The 15009-nt window shown below is 38.2% G+C and overlaps 1 pseudogene; it reads left to right on the plus strand.

Annotated features, from left to right (window-relative positions):
* The first annotated feature begins 922 nt into the window (after positions 1–922).
* The window catches only part of LOC134370422 (BTB/POZ domain-containing protein KCTD3-like), a 90559-nt pseudogene continuing 76472 nt past the window's right edge, over positions 923–15009 (plus strand).

Genomic DNA, 15009 nt, shown 5'->3' on the forward strand with positions numbered 1-15009 from the left:
TACACTTCAGTTGACACTAACTGACTTTTTAGAATTCCCTCAGGGCTTGGTCCCAAGAACTATCCACAATCTAAATTCTTCATTACTTTACTATCTAGAGTATAGATTCTAATACTGTATAAACCATTGTACTTACATGTTCAAGACCATAAGTTCTTTTCACTAGTTCACACTTGTTTAAGCACTGCCTTTTCATTACTGTTTGATATTCCATAGTCATACAAACAAGTACATTTTTGAAGCTTTCCTGCGTATACGTCCTCTAGCTGTCACGTTTCTACTCTCCTAGCACTGTGAATGATTACATCAGCATCTCCATAATCACCGGAGCCAGAAATCTAGGAGCATTCCTGGGAGGAAAATGGACTTAGTTTAGTCAGGCCCTCTCACCTCATATCTGGCTGGGTATGATTCAGCACATCTATCGTAAACAAGTTACGTAAGAGTACAGTTAGTGCACATGCACACCCATGTACTCCTTGGCTCCTTGCAGCTTTTGAGCGCTCTTCAGTATGGAAGTCAGCAGCTTTGAACAGCTGGCCGGCAGAGCTCACATCTAAGAATAAAGCGTGTCCACTTTGCTGGCAGCTACATTTTTTCTTTCTCATACCTGATTCAGGACCTGCACAGGATGGGGTAGAAGGGTCTGTGATTTAGCCTGACAATTGGTGTAGTTTAGGCAGGATGAGCAGGTAAGGGAGCCATGAGCCCCTCGGGAGGGGGAGGGGATATGGCTGCCTTCAAGCATGGGTCAGCATTCCTTTGGACTTGGACTCCACTGGAAACATGGGACCAAGTGGATGGGTCCTCTGAGAGCATAGAGGAAGCTCTTAGGGTATTGAGCTCTATGGTGAAAGATGAGGAGTCCTGGAGAATGGTTAACCAGATGGGCTGGTTGTGGTTTGCTGTACTGTGAGCCAATATGGACCAGGCACTCCAGGAGGCAGCACGGCAAAAGACAGACATGCTGGAGAATAAAGTACAGATCACCCCCACTTCTGCAGCTGGGGACGATAATGACCCTGAGGGTGAGTTGGGAGAACCTGTGTGTCTCCTGACCTGTTGTGCATCAGAAACAGGCAAACTCCTTACTCTCTGGCTTCTACAGTTGTGAGACCTAGGGGTAGATGGCAAATGTGCAGTGTTTTAGCATTAGTAGACACTGGCAGGGAATGTGGCCCGATATATGGCAGCCCAGATGGGCTTCCAGGGGCCACAGTGAATGTTCATGGTTATTGAGGACAGACTATTACAGTCAAAGCTGTGTCTTTGTTGCTGGGCATTGGACGATTGCCCCCTAATGTGTATACTGTGTATGTATTCCCAGTAGCTGAATACATCTTGGGTATAGATGTAATTTATAGGCTACACCTGCAAACAACAGTTGGAAACTGCCTGTTGTGGATACAGACAGTGAAGCCTGTGTTGTGGGGCCATTATAACATGACCCCTAGGTATCACCCAAGCCAAGGCATGTGGACAATGTGAAACAGGATTGCCTGCTAGGAGGACATGTGGAGATAGATGCCACTACATTAGAGACAGAAAAGGTCAGCGTCATTTGTCCCACACACAGTCCCTTTAATACCATGGTATGGCCAGTGAAAAAACCTGATGGCACCTGGAGGATGACTATGGACTATCGGGAACTGAACAAAGTAGTGCCTCCTTTGCATGCGGCCGTGCCTTCGGTTCACAACTTGATGAATCAGCTGATGACTCAGCTAAGAACTTATCGTTATGTACTGGACCTTGAAAATGCTTTTTTTTTTTTTTTTCTATCCAGATCTTGGCTGATAGCCAAGATCAATTTGCCTTCACTTGGGAGGGAAGGTACTGGATTTTTCAGTGCTGCCCCAAGGCTAACTGCACAGTCCAACCATCTGTCATAGTTTAGTGGCTGGGGATCTAGCCAAGTGGACTAGGCCCAGCATGGTTGCAGTGTTTCTTTACATAGATGATATCTTACTAACCTTTGATTCTCTTGCAGATTTAACCAAGGTGGCTCCAATGCTGCTAGGTTATTTGGAGCAATGTAAGTGTGCTGTATATAGGGTCTTACCCTTTGGATATCTACTTGGAAATATCAACAGTGGATGATAGACCACCTGCCCCTGTGGGGACAAGCCATGTGGCAAGAGTTATGAGAATTAGGACATGAAAAGGAAGTAACTCTTTTTCATGTCAAAGGACATTGCCCTTTAACCAGTCTACACAATGATGAAGCCAATGCATTGGCTAATGTAAGGTGGCTGGAGAAAGCTCCAGCAGCTGATGTAGCTAGGTGGCTACATGTGAGAATGCAGCATTCTGGCTGCAAAACTATGCAGTCAATGGCTGACTGGGTGCTGAATAAACCTGAGAAAGAATGCCCCTGATGGGCAGATGTGCTCTTGATGGCTCACAGGGTGCTGCATGCAGATAGGCAGAAAAACCGAGAGGAGGATGCTCTTAACATAGTGGCAGGTGGATCTTGTGGGATCACTGCCAAAGTCAGAGAACTACAAGTATATCTTCACAGCCATTGATTCAGCTACTGGTCTTTTGTATGGTCTAGTAAGGCCCCAGACCAGATAAGCAATATTAAGGTGTTGAATAGTCTTACAGCTATGTACGGTTGACCCCTGGTCATAGAGAGTGATAATGGAACCCACTTTACTGGATGTGAAGTACAGAAGTGGGCTTCTCAGTTGTCCATTCAGTGGAAGTTACATGTGCCATATCATCCCCAGGTAGTGGGAATGATTGAAAAATACAATGGTCTGAAAAAGGGACTAGGACTACCTGCCCAACCCCCTTCCCTGAAGGAGTGGACATGGAGTTTATGGCTGACAGTCAGGATCTTAAATGAGAGACCACGCAAAGGCAGGCCCTCTCCAGTGGAGGCCCTTTTGCACAAATCCACAGCATGTGTTCCTGCAACCATTCTTTCAAGGATGGTAAGCTGGCATGTACTCTGACAGAGGGATGAGAACTCCATCTACTGGTGCCAATAACCTTTTTGTCTTTTTGTCCATGGTTATTGTGGCTGCATGCCCATAGTCAACTGGAAACATACATATGTTCATGTGGCCATTGTGTTGGCTTGCTGAATATGTGCCCAGTTTCCTACCAGTGTGGCTACAGGATTCCTGTGGAAAATCACCCCAATGATGACCACTAGCCGAACATGTGTATGGGTGGGGTTTTCATGGCTAACAGTTAAAAAGATCTAGCTACGGGGACAAGCCTCAGGGGGTACTGAACATACAATAAGTACAGAGGTTATGTGAATGCAAGGGTCAGATATCCTCGCTAAGGGAACATCATGGAAGATCACAGATGTGTAGATTGTACGGTGAGAGACCCTGAAGGGGTGGAGTGTGAAGAAAATGGAGTTAGTTTACTTAGGCCCTCTTGCTTCATATCTGGCTGGGTATGATTCAGCACATCTGTTGTAAACAAGTTACTTAAGAGTACAGTTAGTGCACACGCATGCCCGTGTACCCCTTGTGCTCGTTGCCGCTTTGGTGCACTCTTCAGTATGGAAGGCAGCAACTCTGAACCACTGGTCAGCAGAGCTCATATCTAAGAATAAAGCATGTCCACTTTGCCGGTGGCTGCTTGGTTTTTCTTTCACTCACCTGACTCAGGACCTGCACAGGGCAGGGTAGAAGGGTCTGTGATCCAGTTCAATAATCCCTCTTTTTTTTATTATCTTTTTAAACTGTTGAATCTAATTGATCAAAGTGATTTGTTTGTCCCCTCTTCAAATATGTTGATATTCTCACTTTCTTCAACCCCCATTTTCAAACTCTCCACTATGACACACTGTAAAATATTTGCATATTTTGTAGCATCTGGCAAGGATCCCCCTTTTGTGATGGTCACTATAGATATATCGGCCTTCAAATAGCCCTAAAAAAATTTTATGTTGGTTTATATTATGCTTTTCTGTCTCTTTGCCCTAGAAAATTAGTCCCCAGTTATTTCATTCTGGCTCTTTTTCATTCTCCATGTCTTATCTTTGATGCCATCATTTAAAAGGTCTTTTCTGAACCCTTTGCCCCATTATCCTTGGCTTGTGATTACTTAATTTCTTCTTAGCTCTCATCAAATTTGTTAATTTTTTTTTTTTTTTCTTTTCTACTTTCTTTATAATCATGTACAAGCTAAATTTGGGATGAAATCACTTGTCTGTCTACACTCTAATGAGATGCGTGGGGCAGAAACAAGAGGTCTGTGATGGAAGAGGTCTTCAATACATAATAGACAAATCAAACAATAAAGTATGCCATATTATTTTCCAAATGTTTTGGAGTATTTATCAAATTAAATAGTGAAAATTGGCTTATTATAAAAATCAGAGTCTCTTGTCCCAACCCTCCTACTTCTAATCCCACTCTTCAGGGGCAAGAACTTTAAATACTTCTAGTCCTTCCAGTTCTTAGTCCCATATCTCTAAACTGCAGGTCTGCTGTAGTTATTATTTTTCATGTCAACATTGAATAAGATGCTAACAGCTTCATGCTGGGGTGAATGAGGATTTTCTCATGAACCCGGCCCCTGCAGTTTTCCTTCCATGACTCCTTTCATTGCAGGTTCATCACCTGAGTGCTTTCTTCACTGCACAGCCACAGATTAATTGTCAAAGCGTCTTCTGCTGAGAACAGGCTGACTCCGCTGACTACTCAGTTTTTAATATTTTAACATTTCTGTTTTCCTTCTTTTCTTCATTTCATCTTCCCCCTTTCTAACTCCCAAACTCTGTCAACTATAATTTTAAATTCTAAAAGCAAATAACACTTAATTTTTAGTCTTTGATCATATATGATTATAAAAGGTGAAAACTAAATGGTGATGGTTACATTAATATTAAAATTAAATATTTAATGTTCCAATAGTGTGGTAGGGTTACATTTCCTTCTCTAAGTTCCCAAATATCACAATGCAGATGCTAGTCGAAGAATATGAACATGGTAAAACGTGTAAACATTTTTCTCTTATTCTGTCTCTCTGCCTCTGTCTTTGTCTCTTTCTCTGTCACACACACACTCACCCATTTATCTACTCATCCTTTGTTCAAAATTACACCATGTTTTAGTTGGCTTTTCTTTTTAACATTTCCTTCTTAGACAATGTTTGTTGTCTTCTACCTGAATTATGATTGCTCCACCATTTTATTTGATTGATTACATGCTAGCCCTTTATTATGTCATTAATTTTTCCTAAAATGTGACTCATACTTGAAGCAAATCTATACTTCAACTTTTTTAACACCTTTTTTAAACCTCTTCCAGGGACCTCCATTCTCCTCTTCTTTTCCATTGTGGTTGCTTTCTGCTCTATCTGCTTCATCCTGTCTCACAAGACATTGTATTCTATATTCTGTGCCTTCCTCTTTTTGCTGTTGTACTTCCACATTTGCTTCATTAAATGCATTGCCAAATTGTAAAAAGTGAGTGAGTTGGGCATAAACATGCACAGAGGGAGAGATAGATGTATGCATATATATGTACATGGGTCTCTCTCTGTGTGTACATATATATTGAGAGAGAGAGAGAGAGAGAACTATTAGTCACTAACAGAACAGAAGCTGAAAAACACAAAAACTAGTAAGTGATTGAAGAAAGATTTATAGAGCAAAAGATGAGGAATTGGTTGTTCTTGGGGAAAAAAAGTGGGCAAACAGACGTAGAGAACGTTGAGTCATACTAACGACAGGCCACTAGACTGTGGTTAGTCAATTCAACTTCACAGAAGGAGGAGGTTGTGGTGGAGATGCTGGAGGAGGCACTGGTGAGAATTATCAGCAGATCTCTGTTGCATCCTGCTAGTAATCATATTATACTCCACATACTGTCAAGCCTAACATCCTTTTCTCTCCATTATTTCTGGCTTTGGTCTTAGTTCTTGATCTCCTTCTTCCTAAATACAATCCTAGAACAATGCCCTCATTTATGAGTTGACCTGAATGAGTATTTCTCTTCACAAACAAAAGAAACTTAACTCATGCAGGAAGAGTGTGGGAAAGTAGTGGACAAATACTATCATGTGCTGCATGATAACATTTCAGTCAAAGTGAAGCACAATGATGGTGGTCCCATAAAATTATAAGGGAGCCCCAAAATTCCTATTGCCTAGTGATGTCCTAAGCCTTCATATTAACTCACCACTCACTCACTGACTTACCCAGAGAAACCTCCAGTCCTTCAATCTCCATTCATGGTAAGTGCTCAGTGTGGGTGTGCCCTTTATCTTTTATTCCCTATTTTTACTGTACCATGAAGTACAATACTTACTATACTATACAAATATATTTACTATACAAATACTTACTTATTGTAGCTGTACAGGTTTGTAGCTCAGGAGCAACAGGTTGTACCATACAGCCTAGGTGTGTAAGAGGCAATATAATCTAGGTTTGTGTAAGTACACTCTGTGATGTTCACACCACAAAGAAATTGCCTGACGACTCATTTCTCAGTATGTCTTCCCACCTTTAAGTGACTTATGACTATATTTAAGTTTCTAGCATGTTTCTGGCTTGGCATGTAGAGAGCTTGGAAGTTGCCACTCTTATCCTCACGAAAAAATAAATAAATAAAGGTGAATAAACTGAAAATCAACATTCATTCTTACATCCATCAGATAATTGAATTTACAGTGCAAACTATTCCCCCAAATCTGGAAAGACAGTCAAGCAGATACCAAGAGTCACAGGTTACCTCACAGAAGCCCAGTAGCAGAAACCCACAGCTAGAACCAGTACCTGTATAGAAACTTTTAAGATATAACTAAAAAATAGTTGGATGCTCAATGTAGAATGGCTTGAGAATCAAATACTTCAAGGGAGCCCAGTTTTAGGCAAACCTACACACTTTCCAGAGTTTTACCTCCAGGAACCCTACCACTTCTCACCATGAGGTTGAAGATAAAAATCCCATCCTGATTCCAGCACGGACAGGTGAAAAGTAAGCATTGTGAGATAAACTCAGAGCTCTCTTTTCCTTTCAAAAACCCTTCCCTCAAATGAAACTGTTTTACCAGAACTTAACCCTACTGGGATTTCTCAACGTCAACCAACCCAGAGGAAGGGAAGTATCCATTCTCAGCTACATCTGGCTTTCCACATGAAAGAAAAGAAAGATCCAACTGAAGGTCACTGAAAGACTAAGACCCAATCATAGAACTGTAGAATGCTTTCCTTCCTGTGACACTTTACCATCACTTCAATAATATTCCTTATAATAACAGGTTATTACAGTAAAAAGACCTGCAAGCCTCAGGCCCTATTTAGGGAGTCTCCAGGAAAACCCAAAGACAACAGGAAAGACAAAAACAAGGATACAAGAGGAAATTTTAGCCACTGCTATCAAAACTACAGCACACAGTAAACAGCATAGATATAAAATTGAAGGCTGACATGCCTCGGTCACTTTCACCCAACACATCATGTCCAACTTTCAACAAAAAATTGCAAGGCATGCTTTTTTGTATGGTTAAAATAAGAAGATATCAAAGAATAATTTTACAAAGTACATGGTTTATTTTTGTACAAAGAGATTTTAATTTTTTTTTCCACAAAATAATTTAGAAGCTTAAAGAGGAAGAGAGTAGTGAGAATTCACAGAGAATACACTCGATAGATGAAGTACGTAAAGCCACGTGGTGAGTGAGCTCCAACTTTGTTTAGAGTTCAGTTGTTAAATTCTAGTTGCTCAGTTAGGATAGGAACAGGCCTCTGTGGATGTAAAGTCTAATCAAAGCTTGAGAAGGGCCTTCTTGTGAGAGGTTCTCAGAAGAGACGGTTTTAGCAACACAGCACAGGTTCAGAATGACACCCAAGGTCCCTAATACTAGGAAGAGGAGCTGGTATAGGTGGACAAGGCTTTGTCTGTCAAATTTTGGGTTTATATGTGTTTTGAAGTTCAGTAGCCAATAACTCACACATGTTGCCTAATAAATGTGCTATTCTAACTATTTTTTTTAAATAACATACACAAAAAAATAGTAAACTGTAAAATACTAATATAAATTAAAAGATACACACATACACATTACCACTCCATATATACGTTGGTGCCCAAGCATGTGTGGCTTTCAAATTTCAACTTTATTTTTATTTATTGGACAATACAATTCTATTAGTATTAGCCTTATTAATCACAGCATTGAAAATTATTTGGTTGGATAGATCAAAGAGATGCAGACTTCACTGACAAATGAGGATTAGTACATTATTTTTATTAGCAGTCCCTCCCTACCTCCAAATGTAGAGCTCCTAGAAGTTTGCAGAATGAATGTCTACTCAGTTTCCTGAATTGGCAATGAAAGAAAGCAAATGGAAGGCCTACTCTCTGTGGGTTTACTCCTTGGAAATAATCAGTATAAGAAAGAACTGAAATGTGTAATTGTTATTTTTTATTTTTTAAATTTAATTTAAATTACATATTTGCAGGCTAGTCCTGCAAGCAAGAGCTTGCATCATGAGGAGCAGTGACCATTAGTACATATATATATAATTGAAGTTACAGTTACTATATATATTTAGTTTACAATTTTTTCTCTTACTAGGAGAAGACAGGACAGTTCAAAGTGTTACCTCTAACACCTCTTCTGTGTAGTGATAGAATCAAGTTTCTCCTCTGTTTTAATGATGATAGAGAAATAAGTTTTCCTTTCAACGAGTATTTATCACTTATTTTGTTCTTACTAAAATGCTTAGTCTATTTAGCATTATGTCAATTTTACTTAGGAGGAAATTAGTTTTAAGTTGTTCAAAATCAATGTTAGAGTCAAGGTTGAAATAAAGACAATGTAACTCCAAACTTTGTAGGTATAATACCTTCACATTTACATCTCACTCTATACTTTATTTTTCTCAACTTGAAAAATACTTAATTGATTTAGAGTTAATTCTATTGCTCAAGTGCAGTTTCTCATTGATGAGGGAAGGAAAACTTTTACCATTTATTATTGCTACTACATCATAGCTTGACTATGGAAACACTTATATTCAGAAAAATCTTCTCCTTAAATTTATCTTTCTTCTGTGTTCCATTATATAGAGGATATTTTTATGTTGATAAAGAAAATGAATAAGACAATTTAAATAAAACTATAGAAATCTAAATAATAATAATCTCTGTAAGCTGAGTTCAAAATAAGATAGACAGCTAAATAAACAGATAGATAAAGAATTTCAATTAAGTATGGATTTGGTGTTAAGCATTTTGAATAACCATTCTAAGTGCAGGCTGGGAAATAAATGTGAGTATAGCAGAAACACAAGTAGAAGAGTCTGTCCAAGAACATTATAGAATTTCAGTTACGAAAGCAGTGGCTTGTCTAGCAAATTGTCTCTGAAGGTGAACAGAGTTACAGAGGTCTTTCATGTAAATATTAAAGAGTGAAATGACAGGACTTAGTGACTGATTAGGCAAGCTTCACAGAGTGGGAGGAAGAAGGTGATTTCAAGAAGTGCTCAAAACTTTTAATTTCAGCCACCAAATAGAACAGTGGGGAGAGTTAGTTGGTGTGGGGAACATAAGTAGGGTAGCATATTTGTTGTGTTGGAATATATGTTTTTTTTGTGTGTGTTTGGTGTGTTGAATGATAAGAATTTGGGAAAAAAACAAATGGACAACAACAACAAAAACTTAAAGGGATATAGAAAAAGTAGCATCTGCATAGTTAGCTGAGAAATGGAATTTTAAAATAAGTACAGCATGGTGACATAAAACCTAACTTTAAAGTCTGTTGTAAAATAAAGCGGAGGGTTGGCCAGTTAGCTCAGTTGGTTAGACTGTTGTGTTATAACACCAAGGTCAAGGGTTTGGATCCCCATGAGCCAACTGCAAAAAAATAAAAATAAAATAAAGAGGAAATTAAGAGTGCTAAATTATTCTAAAAATATGTGCAAGGTAAGAACTAAAAATGATGTATCCTATTTAGTAACTTTGGGGACTCTGTTGTGGAAAGATTCATTGCAGTGTTGTGTTAAATTTCAGAGTTCAATGGGCAAAGAAATGAGTGGGAAAGGATGTAATGCATCTGAATAAAGATGCTTATTTTTTAAATGAGACATAAAGTAGATGGATTGTGATATTTCATTGAATTGTGTGTGTATGTTCACATGCACATGCTTCATGCTTGTTTGCTTTTCAACATGGAACACATTTAAAAGTTGTGGGAACAAAGAAACAGAAGATAGAAAAAAACAGGAATAATCAATAAAATAACACTTCTGGAGGAAGTCAGATGAAAGGAGAAACAGCTTCATGTGACCCAAGACATTTTTTTTTCCTACACAGCAGAACTTTTTTAGTTTTTAATATTTTAGTGTGCACTTTTTAATACACTGATTACTTTAATGACTGGAGACATTAATTAAAACAATATACAGCCAGTTAAAAGTTTACATATGACAACCTGGCATTGTTTTATAAGTAACGCATCATGTCAAATCGATTTGTTTTCCATCATTATTAAGGCATTTGACTACAAACAAAGATGTAGCCACAGTTTATGCTCTAATCCTGCATTATTTCTTCACATTTCCTTAAGAATATTTTGCAAGGGTTACGAACTGACTGGGAGGATACTTAAAAAAAAAAGTGCTGGGTCGACCCCGTGGCTCACTTGGGAGAGTGTGGCGCTGGGAACGCAGCGGCGCTCCTGCTGTGGGTTCAGATGGCTGGTACACTCACTGGCTGAGCGCGGTGCGGGCGACACCAAGCCAAGGGTTGCGATCCCCTTACCAGTCACCAAAAAAAAAAAAAAAAAAAAAAAAAAGTGCTGATCATACATGTCATTAAATCATTTTTGAAGAAAAAATAATTGGAGTTTTTCATAATGCAATGATCTTGAATAATTCATCACCAAGGCATTTTGATATAGTGAACAGAGCACTGGAACAGGAACGTGAAAGTCTTTATTCATAGTATAATTCCAACACTGATTATCTGTGAAATTTTAAGAAATGAACTTTGGTGTATCTTAAGTTTTTCATCTCTGCCTTTCTTGGCTAGCTGCACTGATATGATCCCTAACAGAAAAATATGTGGAAGAAATTGTAAAGTTATTTATTTAAATAAAATGTTATTTATTTTTAAGTGATAATCTTCGACTGATGATCTTAATCATTGTCTTTTTCACCTTTCATGAGAAAGGTTGACTGTCTTCCATATGTTGATAGGATTTTCAAGATACTGCTTTACCAAAATTTTTTAAAAAGTAGATTGCTTTAATTTGCACATCTTTAACTTGAGAACTGCATTCTTTTAACCAAATAGTATTTGCATGCCTGTGTAGTCTTTTTTATCCACATCTATATTAATGCTGGGCACAGCAAGGGGCCAAAGTATTTTAGCATAGCTCATTTTATACCCAGCAGAGCCTGCAGAGGAGGACCTAGAACTCTTTTTCCACTTAGTATTTAGACCATCTGAACCCTTCCTCATTAATGTGCATTTTGAAACACCAAGAAGAGAAAACATTGAAGTCATATCTGAGTCAGAAGTTAGTTTCCAAAAACCAAACAGTGTACTCCTCTCCCTCATTAAGCTAGTTTCCCCATTCCCCTCCTGCCCAACTCTATTACTTAAACCAACATAGAATACAGAAGGCTATTTCTTTTGTCAAGTAGCAGGAATGTATTGGCTTGTGTTTTCCAAAGAAAAATTACAGTACATTTTGATTTCCAGGCTCATACTTAGCTTGGAAATATGTGTCCTCTGTAAAGGCACTTGATAACTGAATAAAGTTTACACTAATACTCCCATCTCAAAATCACACAATTTTCTCACTGAATTAAGTGGCAGCATGGCCTGCTTAATTTACATGGATTTCTCTTTCTTTCTCACAGCAAATATAATACAATTCAAATAAGAAAAATGCATATAATTCTACTGTAGTCTACTATATACAATACTTTTCAAATTATTTATTACAGAACACTTTTTGCATATTACAGAACTCCATTTTGATTCAGGTAGGGCATATACTTCCTACTCAAAATGGAACTAAATAATACATCTTATACACTATACTGTCCTTTCAAAAGCTGCAAAGGGCAGGGCTCCCAGAGCCAGGAGAGGACTGAGCATCCCCACACCAGCTCCAGGAAGCTTGCCCCTTGTAGCTTTAGCCATGTGAGACTAGAACAGCTCTGCAACAGTGCCAGGAGCCCTACCCTTTGTGACTCCCACCCCAGGAGGCTTTAGCCACTGCTCAGCAATCACCAGAGCCTCATGGCTTTTGCTGAGAGAAGATTGAATGGCCCCACACCAGCCCCAGAAGCCCCGCCCCTCACAGCTTTTAATGAGAGAGGCTTAAATTGCTGGACAGAAGCCCTAGGAGCTCCCCCTTTGTGTCTTCCATTCACTGTGAGAGACTTAAACTTCCTAGCAAGAGCTTCATGAGCCCTGCCTGCATGTTCTCCATCTCAGGAGCCTTGAGCCACCCGGCAGCAGCCCCCAGAGCCCCACCCACTGTGGCTTCTTCCCTGGGAGCCTCAGTCAGTATCCCCTAAAGCACTGCCCTATATGGTCTCTATCCAGCCACACCTTCTTTAGTTCCACACCACACTTGTCAGCCCCCCCCCCCCATCTGCTGAGTCTACCTGGAACACCTGAGTCAATCTGAAACTTCTGGGACTATAGAGTCTACATGGAACCCAAACTAAAACATCTCACTCAACAACAACAAAAAAACCCAACTATACTGTACTATCTCAAAAAAACAAAACACAAAAACAAACTCTGAAGTCAAACAACAACAGGAAAAGAAAAGAACAAAAGATACTTAAAACAACCACACAAAAGCAATTAAATGACAGGAGTTAGACAATACCTTTCAACAGTAATGCTAAATGTTAAGGGATTGAACTCCCCACTCAAAAGACATCAAGTAGCTCAATGGATTGAAAAACTAGATCTAACTATATGCTACCTAAAGGAAACCTACCTCACACAGACTAATAGTGAAAGGATAGTAAAAGATATACCACACAAATGGAAACCCAAAATGAGCATGAATAGATATTCTTGTATCAGATAAAATAGAATATAAATCAAAAACTATAAAAAGAGGCAAAGAAGGCCATTATGTAATGATAATGGGATCTCTCCATCAAGAAGATAAAACAGTCATAAATATGTATGCTCCCTTCATTGGTGCACCCATATATATATAGCAAAAAATATTACATATTAAGAGAGAGATACACCTCAATATAATAATAGATGGGGAACTGAACACTGCACTGTCATCATTGGACAGATTATCTAGGTAACAAACCAACAGAGAAACACAGGATTTAAATTACACTTTAGAACAATTGGACTTGGTGGATATTTCACCCACCAACTAGAGAATACATTCTTCTCATCAGCACATGGAACACTCTCCAAGATAGACTGCATATTAGGTCACAAATCAAGTATCAATAAATTTTTAAAAATTTAAATCATTTTATTTATCTTCTCAGACCACAATAGATTAAAACTAGAAATCAATAACTAACGAAACTTTGGAAATCATACCAATACATGGAAATTAAATAACATGCTCTTGAATGACATATGGGTAAAAAAGAAATCAAACAAGAAATTAGAAAAAAAATTCTTGAAGATAATGATAATAATGACACATCATATCAAAACTTATGGGATACTGCAAAAGTAGTAAGTACTAAGAGGGAAGTTTATTAAAACAAATGCTCACTTGAAAAGAATAGAAAGGCTTCAAATAAAATACCTAACATTATACCTCAAAGAAATAGAAAAATGAGAACAATCCAATCTCAAAGTTAGTAGACAGAAAGAAATAATTAAAATCAGAGCAGAACTAAATGGAATAGGGACAAAAATACCAAGACTGAATCAAGAAGACATAGAAAAACAAAACAGACTAATAATGAGAAATGAGATTGATTAGTGACCAAATATTTTCCAAGAAAGGAAACACAGGACTGGATGGCTTCACTGCTGAATTCTACAAAACCTTTAAAGAGGAAATATTGCCAATTCTTTCCAAACTATTCCAAAAAATTGAAACAGAGGCCATCCTCCCAAACTCATTCTATGAGGCCAGCATCACCCTGATACCAAAATCAGACAAAGGTACAACAAAAAATAAAACTACAGGCCACTATACCTGATGAACTTAGATGCAAAAACCTGTAACAAAAATACTAGCAAACAGAATACAGCAATATTTCAAAAATATACACCATGATCAAGTGGGATTCATCCCAGGGATGCAAGAATGGTTCAACATATGCAAATTAGTAAATGTGATACACCACATCAACAAAATCAAGAACAAAAACCATATGATCATTTCAATAGATGCAGAAAAAGAATTTGACAAAATTCAGCATCCTTCCTCATAAAGACTGTCAACAAATTAGGTATAAAAGCAAGGTATCTAAACACAATAAAGCCATGTATGACCAACCCACTGCCAATTTGATTCTGAATGGGGAAAAGCTTAAAGTTTTTCTTTAACTAACAGGAACAGGACAAGGCTGCCTGCTTTTACCATTCCTATTTAACATTGTATTGGAAGTACTTGCCAGAGCAATTAGACAAGAGAAAGAAAGAAAAGCATCCAAATAGGAAAAGAAGAAGTCAAATTGCCCCTGTTTGTAGATGACATGATTCTATATATAAAAAATCCAAGAGACTCCACCAAAGTCTCTTAAAGCTGATAAACCAATTCAGTAAGGTTGCAGGATACAAAATCAATATACAAAAATCAGTAGTGTTTTTATATTCCAACAAACTAGAAGAAAAAGAAAGCAAGAAGGAAAGTCTATTTACCATAGTCACCAAAAAAATAAAATAACTATGAATAAATCTAACCAAGGAGGTGAAAGATTGCTACAATGAGAACTACAAATCACTGCTGAAAGAAATTAAAGAAGACACCAAAGATTGAAAGACATTCCTTGTTCACCTTTTGGAAGAATTAATGTAGTGAAAATGTCTGTACTTTCCAAAGCCATCTACAGATTCAATGTAA

This window comes from Cynocephalus volans, chromosome 2, assembly GCF_027409185.1.
Source record: "Cynocephalus volans isolate mCynVol1 chromosome 2, mCynVol1.pri, whole genome shotgun sequence".
NCBI lineage: Eukaryota > Metazoa > Chordata > Mammalia > Dermoptera > Cynocephalidae > Cynocephalus > Cynocephalus volans.